Source organism: Protopterus annectens, chromosome 13.part0, assembly GCF_019279795.1.
Source record: "Protopterus annectens isolate FY-2018-M chromosome 13.part0, PAN1.0, whole genome shotgun sequence".
Taxonomy (NCBI): domain Eukaryota; kingdom Metazoa; phylum Chordata; order Ceratodontiformes; family Protopteridae; genus Protopterus; species Protopterus annectens.
The window spans coordinates 661,377,748-661,400,859 of record NC_056747.1 but is presented as its reverse complement, the minus strand read 5'-3'; the positions used below and the strand labels follow the sequence as shown (position 1 = coordinate 661,400,859).

The window sequence follows — 23,112 nt, the reverse complement described above, 5'->3', positions numbered from 1 at the left end:
ACAAGCTTTGCATACTTTGCCAAATCAAGCCTTTCACCATGACACACACTAACAAATGTTGCTGCTGACATAATACTGCACTTGGAACCTGTATCAACTTTAAGCTCTATGGGTTTACCATTTATCTGAACAGTACAAAATACTTCATTCTTTGCCCTTAAATGTACTGCATTAACTGTTTAATGAAGCACTGATACCATCAACATAGAGTAGGGTTGCAGCTCTCTAATTGATCAACTCATTTCTTGAAATGTTCCCTTTTAATAAAAGAATGTGGGCCTTTTGATTTATAAAATCTTTTGAAATTATTTCACTTATTGCATTTGTGACATTGCTGACGAAAAGCTAAACATTTTCCCTTTTAGATTCATGATTTCCACCACAGTTACCACAGTTGGCAATGAAACTGGGTGGGGGCCCATGATTTGAGTTTGTTGACTCTTATGCTTCAATGGACTGTGTGAACTCTGGAATTCACTGGAAAGCTCTGGGGTTTACCAATGGGTGCTGCAGGGGTTACAGTTGCTATCATGTGCTTGAGCCTGTTTCTTTTAACCACTTGCTGCATACTATCAACGTAAGCTTTGTCACTGTGCCTTCTACAGCTGTTCATGTTTGTAAGCATATTTGTTTGCTTTTCTGTGAGCTCATATGTCTGAAAAAGCCTCAGTGGCCTTATTCAAAATTAAATCACTGCCACAAAGCAAAATGTTTTTCACAGCATCATCTTTAATACCACACACAACTCTGTCCTTTATCAACTCATCCTTTAAATCACCAAATATGCATTTTTAGCCTTATTCCTCAAGTCAGTTATATATGCTGCAAAAGTTTTACCAGGCTTTTGATCCCTTGTGTTAAATAAGTGCCTTTCCATTGTAACATTTGTCTAGACGTTACACATTTCTCTGAATTTATGGTTTAATTCATTCAGTCTGGAGCAGCTCAGAAAATGCTACCTGCTTACTTCCACCATAGAAACAACAGTGCAGCCTGAGCTTATTTTCATATAATCCATTTGTAATACCATACAGAAAACAAATGTTGATAGTTCTTTAACCATAAGAGCTAGACTAAAAATGTGAATGCGCAAGTTGTTCAGCAGACACTGACCTTTCCAACAGTGTAAATGTTGATAGTGTGTATGTGAGTCATTATTAAACATTTGCCGAGGAATGCTGATATTGTGCATATTTTTTTATCTCTGTGGTACAACAAATCACAATATCTTGGTGAATGTACCATGTAGACCCATACAATTTGCAATTAATTTGTATGAATGTTGGCTTTAAAATTATGCCTTATCCATTAATATGTGATGCTCCGTTATGGAGATATTCACAGAAATATGATTAATATTATATTTATCATAATTGATGAAGCATAACATTGCATCACCTGTAACAGACAGAGACTACATATCAGTGTACAGGTCGTGTGGCTCAATGTCAGCTTCAAAATGATGTATCATGTGTGTCGTCACAATGCTCCCCTGCAAAGATATAGGCATAATAATGAGAAATATTGCAAATTTTAATTTTCATAATCCTACAAGACCAAACAAACTATGATATCTGTGCATGTGTACAGTATACAGACATGTTCTTTACCATGTTGTAATGAGTAATAATGTCTTCAAAATGAAGTATTACTTGGGACCTTGACATGCTCCCTTGCAAAGTTATTTACCAAAATATGTACAAAATCATAATTTCCATAAACTAAGTCCTAAACAAACTTTGATATTTGTACATGTGTACATTATACAGACAAAGTTCATTTACCATGTTGTAACTATTAATACTGTCTTCAAAATGTGGTATTACTTAGCACATTGACATGCTCCCTTGCAAAGTTATTTACCAAAATATGCAAAAATAATCATAATTTTCATAACCTTGGTCCTACACAAACTGTGATATCTGCAGATGTATACAGCATACAGACACAGTTATTTTATCATGTTGTAAGGTCTAACACTGTCTTCAAAATTATGTATAATTTGGCACAATTACATGCTCCATTGCAAAGTTATTTACCAAAATATGAAAAAAAATCATAATTTCCATAACCAAAGTCCTAAACAAAATATATCTGTACATTTGTCCAGCATACAGATGCAGTTCTTTTTCCTTCCTGTAACTACTAATACTGCCTTCAAAATGAGGTATTGCGTACCCTGATGACATGTTCCCTGATAGTTATTTCGCAAAATATGAAAAAATATCATAATTCTCATAACCATGATCTCAAACAAACTGTGATATCTGGACATGTGTACGGCATACAGATACCGTTTTTTTATATCTTGCAAGTACTAATACCGTCTTCAAAATGAGCTGTTACTTAGCATGCTGACTTGTTCCCTGACAGAGTTATCCACCAAATATGAAACAATAGTGTAATTCTCATAACCAAAGTCGTAAACAAAATGTGATTATCTGTACATTCATCCAGCATACAGACACAGTTCTTTTTCCATCATGTAACTACTAATACTGACTTCAAAATGAGATATTACCTAACCTGTTCACATGTTCCCTGACAAAGTTATTTAGCAAAATAGGAAAATAAATCCAAACTCTCATAACCATAATTGTAACCAAACTGTGATATGTGTACACCATACAAAGTTCTTTTTCCATCTTGTAAGTACTAAAACTGTCTTCAAGATAACAAGTTCCAGACTTTTACAAATAAATATGAAAAATGTCTGTAGCACTCATAAACATATGGAGCGTCCCACACCTGTGCTTGCAATGTGATAATGACTTTTAGTAATATGAATAACAGTGACATTTGTCAATGATTTTACCTGACAAGTGTTAATGACTCAGTATTATACTGTAACTGCACAAATAATGTGATAGTCACCTGCATGTCTTGACTGCAAGATTCTGCATGCTCATACAAAGGTGATAATTGCTCCACATAATCTTTTGGGCAATGATTCATTACCATCTGTTCGGCAAAGCCAGGAGTATTACTGTAAATGTTTTATAACACTTCTGTATTACTTAGCCTTTCCTGTAATCTGAATTCTACACGACTGATAAAAGCAGAAAAAATATTGCAGGATGGCTATTGACATATTCTCTTGTACATGGTAACACTCTCCTCAAACAGTTGTTCTTGCTCAGCATGTTCATCAGCTCCCTACCACAGTTATTTGCCAAACTAAGAAAAACATCATAATTTGCATAACACAATTCATAATCAAATATTTATCTGTACCTGCGCACAGCGTACAGATAGTTCTTTTACAATCTGAAAATGAAGTGATGTTCTTCGTTCCACATTGCTGCAGTCCTTACTATTGGGTAGTCCGCTGTCCAGTCGGCCCGAATACCAGAGTATAAGGCTGACGTCGGTCAGGGCGCATTAGACTGACGTCAGTACGTCAGGGTACTAATGCGCATGACCGACGTCATATTAGTCTTTTTTGCCGCATGGTCCGATGCAGAAGCAGTTTTGCGAGTGCAGGTTGGCGTTCTGAAATATTTCCGAAGCCGGAGTTTCAGACCGAATAAGAGTTACATTTTGGTTTTTTCTTGCCTCAGTATTTAACCGGATGTCAGAAAAAGTGAATAACTGTATTTCTTGTGGGAAACAGATACCTCATAGGGATTACCATACTTTGTGTATACCTTGTTTAGGGCCTGAGCACGACGTTGTTGGATGCCGCTCTTGTGCTAGGTTTAACGCACTATTAAGAGACGGTTAGACTGTGCCAGGTTAGTGTTTGGGAAGCGTTGCAATTATAAAATGCCGCCGGATGCTCCGACGCCCACTTCAAGAAGCGCAAGGACAAAACAGCGAAGCCTAGGGTTGATGAACCGGCAGTCCCGGACGCCGGTTCTTTAGAAGGCTCAGTGGAGCCAGAGGTTTTGCCAGGAGTTTCTTTGGAGTCTCAGGCAGAGACTTTACTGTTACAGGATGTGCCTTCTCAGGAGGTAGGCCAGGCTGAGGGGCTTCTCAGGTAACTGTTCTTCCCTCTCTTCCCAAGGTAGTTAGAGCCTCTCCTTCTGTTGCCAAAACTTCTTTGAGAGGTAGGCCAAGTTCAGCTTCAGTGGGGGCTTTTCCTAGCATTTCAGGTTCTGTGCCTAAGAAACATATGCTTAAAATGGCAGAAGATTTGATTACTATGATTAGAGGTTCTATGCCCTCCTGATAAGAGGCCTAGGGTGGAACCGGAGTTTGATAGTTTTGAACAGTGTTCAGAGGCTTCTGAGTCTTCTGCGGAAGATTTGCAGGAGTATCCTCCCTATTCTGATTCTGATGTGGATGATTCCACTCCTACAGCTTCTCCTCCTGAGGATTTCTCATTTTCAGAGACTCTGCATTCCATGAGGGAGCACTTTAAATGGGAAGGCCAGGATTACTCTGATTCCAGGAAAAGGCTTAGGGAATTCTTGTTGTTGCCCCAGCATAGGCGCTTAGCTACACCTCCTGTGTTGAATGTGGTGGAAGATGTTTTTGCAGAGGCTTCCTGAACCCTGATTCTTTGCCCCTGCTCCTGTTAAAGCTGATAGGTACTATAGGGTGCCTGAAGCTCATAAGTATCTTTTTAAGAGTCCTAGGGCAGACCCGGAAACTGTTTCCCAGGGACCTAAAGGTGTTAAGGCCTCTGTGGTTAAAAACCCTGTTCCCACTGATAAAGAGGCAAGGGCTTTGGATAGATGGGGAAAGAAAGTGTATACTTCTTCCACTTTAGCCATGAGGGCGTTGAATTGTCAGTTTCACATGCTTAAATATCAAAATTATCTCCTTTCACAACTGAAATCTAAGGTGGATGCTTTGGCGGAAGGTATTGAGTGTAAAGAGTTGCTGGATTTAGTTCATGTGTCTGAACAAGTGGGTAAGCATTCCTTGCAATGTGGTTTTGATGCTGTACAGGCCTCCTCGAGGGTGGCTGCCACTAGTTCTGTTCTTCGCAGGCATGCCTGGTTGAGGGATCAGAATTTAGCTGAGCATGTTAAGACAAGGATTTTGGATGCTCCTTTACAGTCGGATGTGTTGTTTGGTTCGCCTGTGGAAGCAGTTTTAAAGAAAATGGAGGACAAAGCAAAGTCTATGCAAACTGTTAAAGATTTTTGCAGGTGCAGCCACCTTTAGTAGAAATTGGCCTACTAAGGGATGGACATATCCTGCTTATGATTCCCAGTCTAGGGGTAGGTCTAGACGTGGTAGGGGCAGAGCTCAAGGTTCTTTTAGGCCTAGAACAGGGAGTTCACCTGCTCAGACTTCTGGTGAGGGCAGGGGTCAGTCCTTTCGTAAACAGACCCAATGACCTGCCTTTTCAGCTGCCAGTAGATTCTCATCTGGCAGCTCCTTTGGGAGGAAGACTGTCTCTTTTCAAAGAAAATTGGGATTTAATTACTCAAGACAGATGGGTGTTGGATATCATTCACCACGGTTACAGGTTTTATTTCCATACATTGCCCCTTTCAAAGGCATGCCCCTCCTCCACAAAGAAAGAGGCTCACAAGCAAATTTCTCAGTTACTCCAAATAGGGGCCATTCAGCCAGTCCCTGTATCAGAAAGGGGCCTAGGATTTTATTCTCGCCTGTTCCTAGTACCAAAGAAGGGGAACACGTGGAGACCAATTTTGGATTTATCTATCCTCAACACTTATCTGGACATTCCCAAGTTCAAGATGTTGACGTTACAACAGCTTTTACCTCTTCTGGGCAAAGATCACTGGATGGTAACTTTAGATCTCAAGGAAGCTTACCTTCATGTGCCTATAAGACTAAGTTGCAGGAAGTATCTGCTGAGCTGGAAATTCTCATTATCAGTTCTCTGCATTGCCCTTTGGCTTATCTACTGCGCCCAGAGTATTCACAAAGGTTCTGGCTCCAGTGATAGCTTACTTCAGGCTAAAAGGAATTCAAATCTATCCTTACTTCTGCCTGATTCTGGCTCAAGAAAAGGAAGACCTTCTACAGCATCTGGAATATGTTATAGCAGTGCTAAGATGCCTAGGGTATTCTGTGAACGAAATAAAGTCCAGTCTAGTACCCTCTCAAGACATGTGCTTTCTGGGTGTGAGACTGAATACAGCAGCCCAGATGGCCTTTTAAACCCGGACAAACAAAAGAGTCTATCACTTTACTTCCATCAACTATCTCATCAGTCCGTGCTGACTGCAAGGACAGTCCTTCAAGCATTAGGGTTCATGGCATCTTGTATTCTGGTGCTTCCCAATGCCAAACTGCATATGAGGAAGTTACAATGGTATCTCAAAATGTATGGACACAGCACTGCCAGGATTTGGACACTGTCATTCAAATAATACCTTGCCTTCAAAAAGAATTTTGTGGTGGGCTCAGGAATGTCACCTAAACAAGGGACTCTCTGTGACCCGCCAGAGGCGAGTCAGATTTTAACGACAGATGCCTCAGACATTGCTTGGGAGCTCATCTGAATGGAAAGTGGATACAAGACAAGTGGCCTGCCAGACTACAGCATCTACATATCAACATGAAGGAGATGTTAGCAGTCCAGTTTGCATTAATGGCTTTCAAGGAGTTACTTCTTCCAGGGCAGGTGTTGATTCTAACAGACAACACAACTGTCATGTGGTACATCAACAAGCAAGGGGAACACATTCTTATCCTCTATGCAGGCAAGCAATGATTTTATGGGAGACTGCGCTAAGCTTGCAACTAACTCTTCAGGCAAGGTTTCTGCCGGAGCACAGAACTCCTTAGCAGATGTGTTAAGCAGACAAATCATGGATCCCCATGAGTGGAAACTGGATCTTCATGTATTTCAGAAATTGACAGTGTCATGGGGAACTCCAGACATAGATCTGTTCGCTTCTCCACTAAACCACCAGCTGCCAAAGTTTTGCACAAAGGGGTTTCATCACACAGCTTGAAAGTGGATGCTCTGTCTTTCAGTTGGAAAAACCTTCATGTATATGCCTTTCCACCTCTGCCTCTTCTTCCAAAGGTGCTATTAAAAGTCAGACAAGACAAGCCAAGGATGATTTTGATAGCTCCAGATTGGCCTCGCAACACTGGTACCCACTACTAAGGAGTCTGGTAAGGAAGCCTCCATGGCCTTTACCTTGATTCCTCATCTGTTATCTCAGAAGGATGGTCATCTGCTCAATGTCAAGCTTCACTCTCTTCATCTAACAGCCTGGCATATTCTGTGTTGAAACACAGCAGGTCTCAACTTCCTCAACAAGTTTTAAATGTGATTATGGAAGCTAGAAGACCTAGTACAAGGAAAGTGTACAGAAAATGGAAGAGATTTTTATTTTGGAGTACAGCAAAGAATTTGGAGATTTCTGAGCCTAATTTGAGTGTGGCTCTTCAATATCTTACTGAGTTATTGGACAAAGGTTTGTCCTTCTCTTCCATTAAGATTCATGCTGCAGCAATTTCGCTCACTATGATTGTGACCCACCATTGTTTTCGCATCCTTTGTTCAAGCAGTTTCTTAGAGGGCAAAGAATATAAGACCCCACGTGAGCTCCTACTCCTGCTTGGGATCTCAATTTTGTGTTGGAAAACTTACTCTACAACCTTTGAGCCTGCGGCTACTGCTGAATTGAAATACTTGTCATGGAAGACTGCTTTTCTGTTGGCTATTACTTCTGCAAGGAGGGTGTCTGAGTTGCAGGCCCTTATGGCAGTAGAGCCCTTTTGATTTTCCATAAGGATAGGGTATCATTACGCACTAATCCCTCCTTTATGCCTAAGGTGGTTTCTAGTGTGGCTTTAAACCAAACTATTCATTTGCCTACTTTTTATGCAGACCCCAAAATAAAGGGGAAAAGATTTTGCACACTTTAGATGTACACAGGCAATTGCGTTATTATTTAAGCAGGACTAAGGATTTTAGGCAGTCTCAGCAGTTGTTTGTTTCTTTTGCTTTGAGTTCAGGGCAAGCCTGTGTCAAAACAAACTATTTCTAGGTGGATTGGGTTTTGCATTGCATTTTGTTATTCCCATCATGGCAAGGAGATTCCAGCTGGGATTAGGCCTCATTCCACTAGGGCTACTGCCACTTCAACAGCATTTCTAAGGGGTGGCAACTAAGGATATTTTGGAGGCAGCTACTTGGAGTTCAGTGCATACCTTCTCTAAGCATTATCACCTTCCTATCTACTCTAAGTCTAGGGCTGGTTTTGCCACAGCTGTTTTGCAAGGCATGTTGTCAGCTCCTACTTCCTTATGATTTGCCAGCCTCCCTTACCTCTGCTTTGGGATTCTACCCAATAGTAAGGACTGCAGCAATGTGGAACTAAGAACATAGTACAGTTTTGTACCTACCATAAATGTAGATGTTCGAGGATCCACATTGCTGCAGTCCAATTTCCTCCCTCCTTCCCTCTGTGTTTAGGGGTGGTTGTGTAGGTGAGGTTATATGCTGATGTTTTTGTATATATCTTTTTGTATATATTGTACATATGTTTGGTGCAGGTATTTTGGGCCTTGTCTTTTTAGGGTCTTCTGACATCTGGGGCAAGAAAAGACTGAGGATATGACGTGGGTCATGCGCATTAGTACCCTGACGTACTGACGTCAGTCTAATGCGCCCTGACCGACGTCAGCCTTATACTCTGGTATTCGGGCCGACTGGACAGCGGACTACCCAATAGTAAGGACTGCAGCAATGTGGATCCTCGAACATCTACATTTATGGTAGGTACAAAACTGTACTTTACTCAGCATGTGTACAAGTTCCCTAGCACGTCTTTTCCTGTGTTGTAAGTAGTGACCATGGTGTTCATAAAATATAACAATAGAGTTTTACTTACCATACTGGTCCTACTTGGTCATGGCTGTTTTCCATTCACTCTCATTAGCTGCATGTTACCAATTTATCGTGCATAGCTGTCATCACACCATTGTGGAGGTTAGTCAAGAACAATGCAATGCCATCCTCAGTTAGTTGAACCCCATCGCTTCTGAAAAGGTGAACATCTTCTGCAGTGATGCTGTCATGGCAGATTGTTCATCCACCGACCCTGTGCATCAAGCCATGCATGAACCCATTCTGTAAACATCTGGCCTTGTGCACTGCCCATTGACTGTTTGCTGTTTTCCATATCTGGCGAGGAATTATGACAGACCACACAAAATGAAAATGTGGCCACCACGACTGCAGGTGTTCAAAAATTGTTCTGATTTGAAACCGTACCCTTCCGAGTGGGTGAGTGATGACATTCCCTCCAATGTGCAGCACAAGAATGTCAGGCTCAGGGTAGATGGAAAACTTCTCTTCCAGCAACTGCAGGAGTCCACTCCAATGCATACCTCTTCTTGCAATCCAGTATACCTTCACACTAGTTGTGGGGAAGCTCAAGTTGTAGCGGTTTTCACTTCTGGAGGCATGGCTGCCAGCCCAGTGAATGTAGGAATGGCCACACACCAACACTCTCAATTGTCGTTCTCCTGCTCATGAAGCCATGTCACTTTCACAAGGTGGACGCACCTGCACAGGAATGAAATGCAAACAGGTTACTTACTACTGATGTTTGAGAGATGTATTGGAAGATTACATATATATGTATATCGTATGCATTACCTGGTTAGCCCATCCAAATCTTCACTCCTATCCACAGGGGCATTATTCTTTTGATAAGGTACATAACTGGTGATGACGATGCAGAAGTATATACCTACCAGCCTGACAACACCAAATGACATACAGTGAGTGATGCTGCAAAGGTACATACCCACCAACCCTGAAAACACCAAATTACACACAATGACTGACAAGGGGGCACAGAAAGAGCACATGTAAAGAGAAAAAGCAGGGTAAGGACCACCGCTCCACTAATATGTTGAGGACAGGCATAGGGCCTCAGCTGGTGGGCATCTGAAGTGTCCCATACCTGTGCTGGCTACCCACCCAGACTGTTGGTAGCAGCAGTGACTCCCAATTGCGTGCACTGCCAGCACTGTGCCTTACCTCTGCCTTTTCCATTTGCATGTGTTCTTTTGGCAATGGCCATAAGGAGGTAAAGGAGGGAGCTAATGTAAAGCCTCTTGCCCTGACCTACATACATTTACTACACCAGAAGGGAGGGAGACTGCGTAGAGAGCTAAACCAAGACAACATGTGAAAAGACTAAGACTGATCCAGGCTTTGTCATTTTTCTTGTGTCTTTTCCGGAAGGGAAACATTGCATCACAGTGGCACCCCCTGAGGCCATACTTACCTAGGAAAGCAGCACTATGGGACTGAACTGAAGAGTCTCCAAGCTCCCAACTGCCACCCAGGTGAATCATAAGATCCATGGTGGTTGGGTATGACACCAAACGATGCACCCAGCAGCCTAAGCACAACTCTGTTTATGTTGTATAATGTATACTGTACATTTTACTGCTGTCAGCAATCTACTAGACCCTTAAGGCCATGGTACGCAACAAAGCATTCAACACACAGGCTGATCTTGCAGGTCAGGCACCCCCATGATGGTTTAGCACATTTACCCTTGCTGGCAGAATGTTTGCATCTTGACTTCTGCCACTTCACTGGGAAGTGTGAGCCTTGTTCATATCGGCTCATGGGCTATGGGATAGTAATCTCAATGCATCTTTTCCTTTTCCTGTAGCTGGCCAGGAGGTGCATGCCTAGGTTTCTTTGAAACTGTAACTGCGTTGCAGGAATAACACATCCGGAACGTGACATTTGCCGGTGGTTGTTACTCTCACGGACTAAAATGTAAGCATTCACTATGGCCACATCCCATAGGAACCAGAACAAGTACAGCCACCATTTTCTTGCCTTTCATGCAGTTGGATACTGTGTCCTGAGCTGATCAGCTCAGTCCACCCCATTCATGTATGTGTTGTACATGTTTACAACTGGTGGACATGGCACTGAAGCTTTTGTTCCATAGTGCTGTCTCCTGCGTGTGCTAGAGACAGCCAAGCTTGGGTTATTATTAGTTGACAGCAGAAATACTGGGTTGTGATCCTTCCATTCAGTAGCAAGCAGTGGTCTACTCTGCAACTGCTTGTAGTACCCTCGAGGTGCTTTACCAGTGGACTGTATGTTGAATGTTACAGGCCATCCTGACCTATTTGTGTGCATGGTTCTGCAGCAGTACAGACCATCTTGCAGCAGTTGCTGTGCCAGAGGTGAAGAAGATGTCAAAGTAAATGTGATGCTTCTTTCCAATCAGTCCCCTAGTTAGGTCATCCACAACTCGGTGTGCCAGTCCAACCTCTGTGGTCTGCTCTGCCTTTCCAGTGTATACCTGGAATTCATGCACATACCCATTGTGTGAGTCAGCCAGCACTCATACCTTAATGCCATACCTCTCTGGCTTGCCAGGCATGAACTGTCTGAATGTTAAACGTCCACGGAAGCCAACTGTGGCGTCCACTACTGCCACCTCGCCATGCACATTATACTGTGTCCTACATGCATGAAGTACGGCATCCAGTATTGGCTGTACATGATGGAGTTTGTCATGACCCACAGAGCCCTGTGACAGTTTGAGGTGTTTGTCATTGCAGTGGAAATACTGCTGAATTTTTTTAAACTTCTCTCAGGTCATGTACTGAGCTATTGGGAAATGACCATACACATGGTGTGTTTCCCAGTACTGCCTGCATTCTGGAACATATACAATGGACATGTATATTCTGACACCAAGAAATGTGCGTATGTCTCCAGGACAAACAGGATTTCACCTCTTATCGACCTTGCCTGCTGCAGCCTGCCTGTATGCAGCATAGCGGTTAGTTTCATCTGGAATAAGTGAGTACAGTTCCTCTGGGAACATCAAATTGAGGAAGTCCATCTCTGTGCTGTCTGAGTCCAGGTTGGTTACTGGGCCGACTGGACGCACAAAGTCATCAATGTGAAGTGGTGGTACCTTTTTGGGTAGCCTTGCGCACTTTGGAACAGAAACTCCAGTATGGTTAATAGATGGTGTGCTATGATCAGATTCAGTACCCACTGGTTTGCATGCACGCAGTACTCACAGACATTCCATGCTGTGGCACAGTCAGATCCTTGCTTGACAAGGTGCTACTTCGACTCAAATCCAGTGGACTTTCTCCATCCCTATCAACCTGCTGTGGACTACTACTGAACTCATGTACAGTAGGAGGCATATACACTTCCTTGTCAGCACGTGACCTGGCCTGGACTGTGGAGGACTACAAAGGTCAGTCAGTTAGGCCATGTCCTTTCCTTAACACAGATAGAGGCAATTCATCCTCTGTGTCAAAATCAGATTGAAGTTGATGACCACTATTGTGTGTGCCATCATTTCTTAGTATGGCAAGTGGCACGTCATCCTCACTGGTGTGGTTAGTTTCATCAACAGTGGTGAGGTCTGGGGTGGCAGAGTGTAGGGATCTGTCAGGTATGGCTGGGACAGGGGCATCATCTTTATCAGCGGTAATGGCCTTCTCATGGAGACATGCCAGTGGAAAATCATCATCTGTGTCATAATCTCCATCTTCACTCTGGTTTGCTATACGTCGTGATTCAAGGTACAGTTCCATTTCAGACCCACTGGTACTACCATTAGAATCGCTATCCTCACCCAAGTAAATGTTGGGTGACGTCTGAGCAGATGACATCTTCACTGAGGGGTGTGATGTCTTACAGGTGAACCCATAGCTGAAAAAGCAACAGTACAGAACAATATTATGTTACCTGCACAGAGGCAGCTGGAAAGCAACACAACAGGCACTATGTAGTGATTGTTTGAGACATGAAACTGTTTCATCATATGCGTTTGTTAGATTAATTCACAAAGATGTGAACCACATTACTACAATGGATACCTGCATTTGTATCTTACTAACAAAAATAAAGGTAAATGAAAGGAACTGGGGGGGTAACTTCTGCAGGACTGCACATTAACAGAAAACAATGTCACATATTGTAAGTTAGTAATGTGATAATGACTTGCATTTCAGTACTGAAAAGGTTCTGGATATTTAGGAAAAGGTGATAATCGCTGCACATAGGCTGTTGAGCAGACATTCATTACATTCCTGGTGCAGGTGTAGTGGATGACAGAGTCATTACCAAATATACACAAGCATCAAGATGAAACGTTTGCCATGTGACTGCTGAAGTAGTCTCTCTAGCAAGATATATACAGTGGATACAAAAAGTGTACACACCTCTGTTAAATGACAGGTTTTTGTGATATAAAAAAAAATGAGACCACACATAAATCATTTCAAAAATTTTCCCACCTTTAATATGACCTATTATAACCTGTACAGTTCAATTGAAAAACAAATCTATTAGGGGAAAAAATATAAAAAATAAAAAAATGTACAATAAGCTGGTTGCATAAGTGTGCACACCCTTTTGTTTTAATTACAGCACTCAGTCTTCTTGGGTACACACCTGCCATCAATTAAAGAAGACTGATTAACCCCAAATAAAGTTAAGCTGTCCTAGAAGATTTTCCTGACATTTACTGAATTGCCTGCTACAGCAAAAGCCATGGTTTGCAGAGAGCTTACAAAGCATCAAAGGGATCTCATTATTGAAAGGTATCAGCCAGGAGAAGGGTACAAAAAAAAAATTCCACAGCATTGGATATACCATGGAACTCAGTGAAGACAGAGTCATCAAAAAGTGGAGAAAATATGGGACAACAGTGACATTGCAAAGAACTGGATGTCCCTGCAAAATTGTTGAAAAGACAAGATGAAAACTGGTCAGGGAGGCTGCCAAGAGACCTACAGCAACAACTGAAGGAGCTGCAGGAATTTCTGGCAAGGTGGTGCTGCAGTAGCATTGTCGCCTCACAGTAAGATGCTGTTCGGTTCGATTCTCAGCTAGAGCGTCTTCTGCATGGAGACATGCGTGAATGGGCGTACCTTCGTTGAAGGTTGTGCATCAGAGCTGGCAACTTGGCACATAAAAATCTACTGCCAGTCATTAGCGGACCGGAGTTCCACTGTGGCAAACCCTAACCGGGAAAAGCTGAAAGACACAACAACAACCAGTTGTGTACCACATATGACAACAATCTCCTGTATTCTCCATATTTTTGGCCTATGGGGTAGGGTTGCAAGAAAGAAGCCTTTTTCTTGCACAGAAAAACATCCAGGGCCAGCTAAAATGTGCAAAACAGTACATCAAGTCTCCCAAAACCATGTGGGAAAATGTGTTATGGTCTGATGTGTCCAAGGTTGAACTTTTTGGCCACAATTCCAAAAGGTACGTTTGGCACAAAAGCAACACTTTGCATCACCAAAAGAACACCATCCCCACGGTGAAGCATGGTAGTGGCAGTATCATGCTTTGAGTGTGCTTTTCTTCAGCTGGAACTGGGGCTTTAGTTAAAGTGGAGGGAATTATGAACAGTTGCAAATACCAGTCACGTTTGGCCCAAAACCTTCAGGTAGGCGTTTGCTAGAAGGCTGAAGATGAAGAGAAATTTCACCTTTCAACACAGCAATGACCCAATCATACATCCAAATCAACAAAAGAATGGCTTCACCAGAAGAAAATTAAAGTTTTGGAATGGCCCAGCCAGAGCCCTGACCTTAATCCAATACAAAATCTGTGGGGTGATCTGAGGAGGGCTGTGCACAAGAGATGCCCTCGCAACCTGACAGATTTGGAGCACTTTTGCAAGGAAGAGTGGGCAAATATTGCAAAGTCAAGATGTGCCATGCTGATAGACTCTACCCAAGTAGACTGTATGCTGTAATTAAATCAAAAGTTGCTTCAACAAAGTATTAGTTTAAGGGTGTGCACACTAATGCAGCCAGCTTATTGTATGTTTTTTATATTTTTCCCCTAACAGATTTGTTTGTTTTTCAATTGAATTGTACAGGTTATAGATCACATTAAAGGTGGGAAATGTTTTGAAATGATTTATTGTGGTCTCATTTTTTATATCACAAAAATCTGGCATTTTAACAGGGGTGTGTACACTTTTTATATCCACTGTACATGTATATATATATATATATATATATATATATATATATATATATATATATATATATATGCATGTATGTATATATGTGTGTATATATATATATATATATATATATATATATATATATATATATATATATATATGTATATACATGTATGTATATAGTTGCAGGCAAAAAATACCACGTATCCACCACGACAAGAAAATGAGCAGCTGTTTATTATTCCAAGACAAAACAATACAGAATGGATGAGTGCTTTTGGGTGTAACACCCTTCTTCAGATCTATATAAAAGAATAAATAAGTTGTTTTATATACAAAGTGTTGACCAATAAAAATTGCATATTTTCGCGCCTTAAAACATCATGTAAGTGTGTTAAAACAATATGTAACCTATCTAGAGTCACACTAGGCATAAATATATGTAGTGAGTCTGACTTAGAAGCATAGCACAAATAGATCTATAACAGATACAGTCATGTACATGCTCTATAGTTTTAATTTACAGTGGATATAAAAAGTGTACACACCCCTGTTAAAATGTCAGGTTTTTGTGATATAAAAAAACGAGACCACAATAAATCATTTCAAAACTTTTCACATCTTTAATGTGACCTATAACCTATACAACTCAATTGAAAAACAAATAAATCTGTTAGGGGACAAAATATAAAAAATAAAAAACGTACAATAAGCTGGTTGCATAAGTGTGCGCACCCTTAAGTTAATACTTTGTTGAAGCACCTTTTGATTTAATTATAGCATTCAGTCTTCTTGGGTACACACCTGCCATCAATTAGAGATCCTGATTCACCCCCAAATAAAGTTCAGCTGTCCTAGTAGGATTTTCCTGATATTTACTCAGTTGCCTGCTACAGCAAAAGCTATGGTTCACAGAGAGCTTACAAAGCATCAAAGGGATCTCATTGTTGAAAGGTATCAGTCAGGAGAAGGGTACAAAAACATTTCCACAGCATTGGATATACCATGGAACACAGTGAAAACAGTCATCAAAAAGTGGAGAAAATATGGGACAACATTGATGCTGCAAAGAAATGGACCTCCCTCCAAAATTGATGAAAAGACAATATGAAAACTGGTCAGGGAGGCTGTGTAGCAACACTGAAGGAGCTGCAGAAATTTCTGGCAAGTACTGGTTGTGTAGTACGTGACAACAATCTCCCGTATTCTCTATATATCTGGACTGTGGGGTAGGGTTGCAAGATGGAAGCCTTTTCTTGCACAGAAAAACATCCGGCCCAGCCAACTTTTTCAGAACAGTACATTACATCTTCCCAAAGCATGTGGGAAAATGTGTTATAGTCTGATGAGACCAAGGTTGAACTTTTTGGCCACAATTCCAAAAGGTATGTTTGATGCACAGAAAAACCCTTTGCATCACCAAAAGAACACCATCCCCACGGTGAAGCATGGTGGTGGCAGTATCATGCTTTGGGGTTGCTTTTCTTCAGCTGGACCGGAGACTTTAGTCAAGGTGGAGGGAATTCTGAACAGTTCCAAATACCAGTCACTTTTGGCCCAAAATCTTCAGGCATCTGCTAGAAAGCTGAAGATGATAGGAATTTCACCTTTCAACACAGCAATGATCCCAGGTATACATTCAAATCAACAAAAGAATGGCTTCACCAAAAGAAAATTAAAGTTCTTGAATGGCCCAGCCAGAGGCCAGCCCTAAATCCAGTAGAAAATCTGTGAGGTGGTCTGAAGAGGGCTGTGCACAAGAGATGCCCTCGCAATCTGTCAGATATGGAGAGCTTTTGTTAGGAAGAGTGGGCAAATGTTGCCAAGTCAAGATGTGCCATGCTGATAGACTCTTACTCAAGAAGACTGAATGCTGTAATTAAATCAAAAGGTGCTTCAACAAAGTATTAGTTTAAGGGTGTGCAACTTATGCAACCAGCTTATTGTACGTTTTTTATTTTTTATATTTTTCCCCTAACAGATTTGTTTGTTTTTCAATTGAATTGTACAGGTTGTAGGTCAAATTAAAGATGTGAAAAGTTTTGAAATGATGCATTCTGGTCTCATTTTATATATCACAAAAACCTGGCATTTTAACAGGGATGTGTACACTTTTTATATCCATAAAATGTGTTTATACATTTTAATAAACGGTCGTAAAAATTGAATGAGAAGGAAGAGACAATTTACAGCTATTTAAAGGCACAGTCATTAGGACATGGCTTTCATTAGAAATACAAACACCAATCATAGGATTATTTATGTAGGTTTATCCAATGATACATGAAGTAGTATGATGTTCTTGATTGGTTAAACAGAAATAGATACTTTCATGATAGGCTATTTTGCCCATGAGAAGTTTTTAACTATTAATAAGCATTAAGTAAATTTAATAGTTCATTTTGTATTAATATTAGCTAAAACAAAGTAAATATGCTTACTTACATAAGTAGCAACTGAGAATGGATAAATACAAGTAATAGATTTTAACAGATGCATGCATTTTAGGATATGCACGCAAGTCATTGATTAGAGTTCCAAAGGTGGTTGGTTGAAAGATGAATTTAGTAGATAATGGTTGGTCTGTTTAACTAATAGGGTCTGACCATTGGTAGAGATACCGAAGACTGATTCTAGATAGGTTACGTATTGTTTTAATCCACTTGTATGATGTTTTAAGGTGTGAAAATGAGCAATTTTTACTGGTTAAAACTTTGTATATAAAACAAGTTATTTATTCTTTTATATAGATCTGAAGAAGGGTGTTCATATCCATTCTGTATCGTTTTATCTTGGAATAATAAACAGCTGCTCATTTTTTTGTTGTGGTGGATACGTGGTATTTTTTGCTTGCAACTACAGACTATTTTAGTACCATTTTCCTTTGGCAGCCAACTGGTATATATTTTGTGGGATTTTATTTATATATATATATATATATATATATATATATATATATATTTTTTTTTTTAATATATATATATATATATGTGTGTGTATGTGTGTGTATATATATATATATATATATATATATATATATATATATATATATATATACACACACACACACACAAAGAAAAACTCATGGGTTCGGAGGGTAGGTAGTTTAGAAAGAATGAAAACAAAATGGACAACACAGATGTAACATTGTGGTTAGTACATACCTTCTTTATTTGATGATGTATGAGTATGCACAAGTACCAAAATGAAACATTTCCCCAGTGAGCCCATCAGCAGTCTGTCCTACTGTGCGCAAGCACCAGAATGCAACATTTACATCAACAACCCATTCAGCAGCCCTTCCAAGTATGCACAAGAGCCAAAATGAAACATTCCCCCCAGTGACCTGAATGGAGAGGATTATGTCCATTGACTGTGCTGTAGAGAGAAGGCACATTTACTTGTATATAAATATATATAAATATTTGGCTCTTGTAGAAATAAATGTTTCAGACGCAAATTTAATCCGCAGATATTGTTATTCACAGGTGAAAAATGGCAGCTGTACTCTTGTGACTGTGACTTAGTGAGGAATTGGTCAGGTGAGTATGAATACCAAGGAAATCTGCATCAGTAGAAACCACAACAATCACCTCCAGGCAGATACCCATTCATACATGTTGGGTGTCCATATAAATTGCTTTATCCTACTGGCAGACCATCAGACAAAACTACTAATATCCCTAACTGAAACTTAAATGTTACCAACGCAATGCTACTGGGTAGATGGAGAGAATAACCAACTAAACAATAAATGTGACCACCATTTAGGTTTTTTTTTTTTTCCTCATTAAAACCCAGTTTTTCAAATGCCCACAAGCAACCACTAGCCAGTCTCCTGCAACTAGCTGAGGCTTGGATTATTTCAGTAGGCAATGCTGCAGGATTTACAGAGTTTCTATTATCACGTAAATACCTGCATTGAGACATCAGTTCTAATCAGACACAATCCATACACACAGCATAATGGACAGAGGCCTCTGACACCACTCCACATTTCATCCCCAATAAATAAGCTAATCAAATCAAATGATAGGACTTATGTAACATGCTGAAAAAGAGACTGTCCCCTTGATAATAGCTCAATGTGGAGGCCACTCCTATTTGGTATTTATGTCCCCAATGACAGTAAGGGACTTGGGTGCCAAGATTTGCAAATGATTTTAAACTCTGACCTACCATGAACTCTCCAGTATTCTCCCACAACCCAGGAGAGACTACCACATGTGGACAAAATGGTGCCTGCACCATGGTCTAAAATGAAAGGCTAAGTGTGCAGTATCATGTCCTTTAGAAAACAAAGGCATACATACACCTATCACAAATGATACCCCCCCCCCCAAAAAAAAATGATACAGTCATTAGGGATCTGGGCACTTTAGTAGATAAGAAACCACCATCACTTTCCTATCCTCATTTGAAAATCCTTCTATTAAGCCCAACTGCTTCTGAAAGGTCCAGGTTCAAGGCTGTGATCATTCTGTTCTATTCCTCTCAGTGGGCCCATAATAGAATGTAATGCCTGATGATAGGTACTTGCCCAGACACACAATCTGACAAGAAAGCCCCAACTATGACCTAAACAACACGAGATAGACTACCAACTTGGGCACTGAAATTCAGAGATGCACCCCTGACCTGAAAGACAAAGCACAATGTGTGGTTGCTCTGAATTTTGAATGATGGCTCTTACTCAATAACCGGACCACCTTAATTTCTTTTCCAGTTTCTTTTTTCCTTATTGGAAATCTTGATATTTTTTTAAGTCACTTTTACCTCTTGCATGGTGGCTAATATGTATTATTTGTGTCAGTTCAGAAAGTATAACAAACAGAAACTTAATGTAATCTAAACTACAAAAGTATCTGAAGGCAAGACGAGTTTGGCCCGTTGGCAGATGGTGTCACAGAAGTGATGCTATTGTCCCCTGCTTCTTATGAAAACACTATGACATTCTGCCTTACAAACCAAACTCTTGACTCAGAACTGCTGCACAGGAAGCCCTACACTCTACAAAACTGTACGTGCTTACTTTTCAAAACCAGGTTGGAAGAAGATGAAGGGTATTCGTATCTACAAAAAGCAGCTAACCTGTGAACAAAAGTCGAACATACAGAGGTCTCAGAACTAAAATGGAAGATCTATAGAATTCAGACGTCGCAGGTACTTAACAAATGTGTCATAAATTCAAATGAAGGTCTCTCCCCTACACAAGAAATACTCCCATTTGCGAGGTCCAGCTGCACCAGTACTCGACCCTTGGACATCACACACTTGTCACAAATTCAACAATTCTCTTTATACAGTGTTCCACAAAAGATGAGCACGAAACAAAGAAATTATAGCAATGCACAGTTAATTTGTTTTGGGATTATTTCTATATCATAAAAACATGTACTGCATCAACGCCCACAAACAGTTAAAAAAAACTGCAAACCATATTTAACACACTACCCTCAGATTGCAATCCAAGTAGAGAACTATGTGTACCATCCATTGCTGTCAGCATTCATTCTGTCAAATATGAAGCAGTTCTTCCAATATGGAACAAGAAGGCACCTCAAGAACACAGCATGCTTAATGCTTCACTGCAACATTATGAATGCGACACTATAATTTAGTGTTACTTATCATGGATTTATGCTTATAAATGTCATAACACAGTCTGTGTCTCAAGTCTTACAGCACAAGATAAGGTACAGCTGAGAGGTATAGGAGTATAAGAAGCACAGCTTAGCCTAGAGAGTAGAAGCTGCGTCATTTTTGCCAGACGAAGACCTGCTGGGAACTTCAGGTATATAAAAATGCACTAACATCCAAAACACTTTTCCAGCTGTTCAGGCCTTAAAATCCACAACACAGAATTCTCAAACATAATAAGGTTGAATAATAATAACGCAAACGCTATAAAAGATTTGTTTTAGCCACACAGTAGTAAATAGTGTACGTAAGAAACGCTACCTGCTCACATGAGCCAGACACTGACACCTGAGCTTCTGAGGAAATAATTCCCTTTTACCAACATTTCTGTAAAACCGTACCTGCAAAAATAAAATTTGAAGAAAATGTGTATGTTATGGCTGTAATTTGGAAAGTGAGAAACCTGCTTCTTCTTCATGGGGGGGGGGGATTGAAAATAACGAAATGCAGAAGATGCAAGGCATTATGGGGCACTTTTCTCTTGAATGAACACTTCCAGTACACTTACCTCTATTTTGTAAAACAGGACTCCGTTGCAGCTGAACTTTGCTTGTTTGAAGTTGAAGCTGTCTTCGGAAAGTGGCACACAGAAATCAATGCTCTGACAAAATATATAGTAGGATCTGGGAATGGATGTTCTGTCCAAATAAATTGCAGGATCCAGTAGCAATAAAGTCTGAAAATATCAGAAAACCGAAAGGGGATTGCTACTGGTGAACCCTCTATTTATTTGGATAGATCAAAGAAAACTTAGATTGGGGGTGGAAGTGGTGGCTTGACATGGAATAATCCGATTGGCTGCCACCACTTGCTCCTTGCAATGCATAGAGAATCAGCTTACTAAAATTACTTGTATATACAGCCGATTATCTCAGAAAAGTTAAATATGAACATCATGTAACTCCACAATGAAAAGTAAGTTGAGAAAGTAACTGAAAAAGTTCAAGTACTTTTTCAACTTATTTTTTAACAGTGGAGCTACAATACGGCTGTAAAATTACATGCGCTTGTGGAAGGGACTTGGCTGTAACTGCATACAACTACTACCTTCTCACAACATGCTCGGATGTAATCACAGAGGCGCTGTGAGACGGTCCTCGGGGTTAATGAGTTAAGCACTCAGGGTCCCCCTTGACTCAGCTGGTACAACAATATGATGGTTTTCCCCTCTGCTCTATAGATAGCTGGTGCATACACAAATGAATGTTCCCTTTCTGTGGTTTCTGAGCCAGCTAAGTTTTGTAGAATAAATGCCTTTGTACAGTCATCTTTATCAGGAAATGCAGCCTGTATGAAAATGTCATACTACTGCTCAAACACTCTCCAGTTCTCAGCTATATTACTGTCAACCACAAGTGCACTGGGTTTCAAAATCCATCTGTCATGCCCACAAAGTATGCACAAACACACTAAAAATATGTCTGTTGTAATTCTGTATGAACAAACTGATTTGTGAGCTTGTAGTAACATTCAAATGTACAATAAACTCTCTGAAATACTGTACTTTGCAAAATATGCTGTGAAATGGCTGTATTTTGCAAAACAACTTTACTGTAATACTGCACAAACATGCAAACACTTTATACACTTCTGATAACTCTGATATCTTTAATACAAAAAGTACATGTTTAGCGAAAATGCAGTCATTTCCTTTTATTTTATTAATTTTATGGAATTTGGACTTTATTTCAAACATTTTCCATAGTAATTCAAATATTCAACTTATTCAGATATCATTTAGAGCATTCAGTATACCTCGTTTCATATTTTACGAATAAGAAATAGTTTTGAACAGGTTTTCAACATCTGAAATTCATTTCTGACCTGTTTTGCGAATTATGCGTGCAGTAGGGATGATTCACACCTTTATATTCCTCCACTGCCAACCAGGTGCCTCTTGGATTTAAATGGAAGAAAATGGAACTCTTTCTGGCAGCAAATCATTTTGGCCATTCTTATTCTAACGTCATGTCCCTTTAGACATGCCACTTCTGACACCATGTCGCTCGTCCCTCTCTAACATAGATGACAAGCAGGCGGGGTATTTCCTTTAGATGCTGTAATACATAGAAACACATCAGGCAGCATCATAAAATATAAACTAACAGGCGGACATTACATACATACATGCTTACATCTCAACAGCTTACTACAAAATGGCAATCAGGATCACACATGCTCAGTATTTATGCACTTGTGCAAGCCCTTGGATAGCTTCTTAAAGATACATACACACACATTGATGGACAGTGACGTAGCAGTTTTTGAACATGAAATGCAGAAAACCATTATAACAGTAATATTGAAATGTACACTAATTTATGCAATTGTTAGGAAAAATGGACATAATGGGTAGGTTAAGCATTCATTCCTTGCCTTCTGAGTATATATGTGTATATATATATATATATATATATATATATATATATATATATATATATATATATATATATATATATATATATATATATGTATATATATATATATATATATATATATATATATGTGTATATATATATATATATAT

At 40.0% G+C, this 23,112-nt stretch overlaps 1 protein-coding gene across 4 annotated transcripts in view; it reads left to right on the top strand.

Annotated features, from left to right (window-relative positions):
• Positions 1-23,112, top strand: part of INPP5K (inositol polyphosphate-5-phosphatase K) — a 1,033,350-nt gene that overhangs the window by 386,914 nt on the left and 623,324 nt on the right. The window lies entirely within an intron of this gene.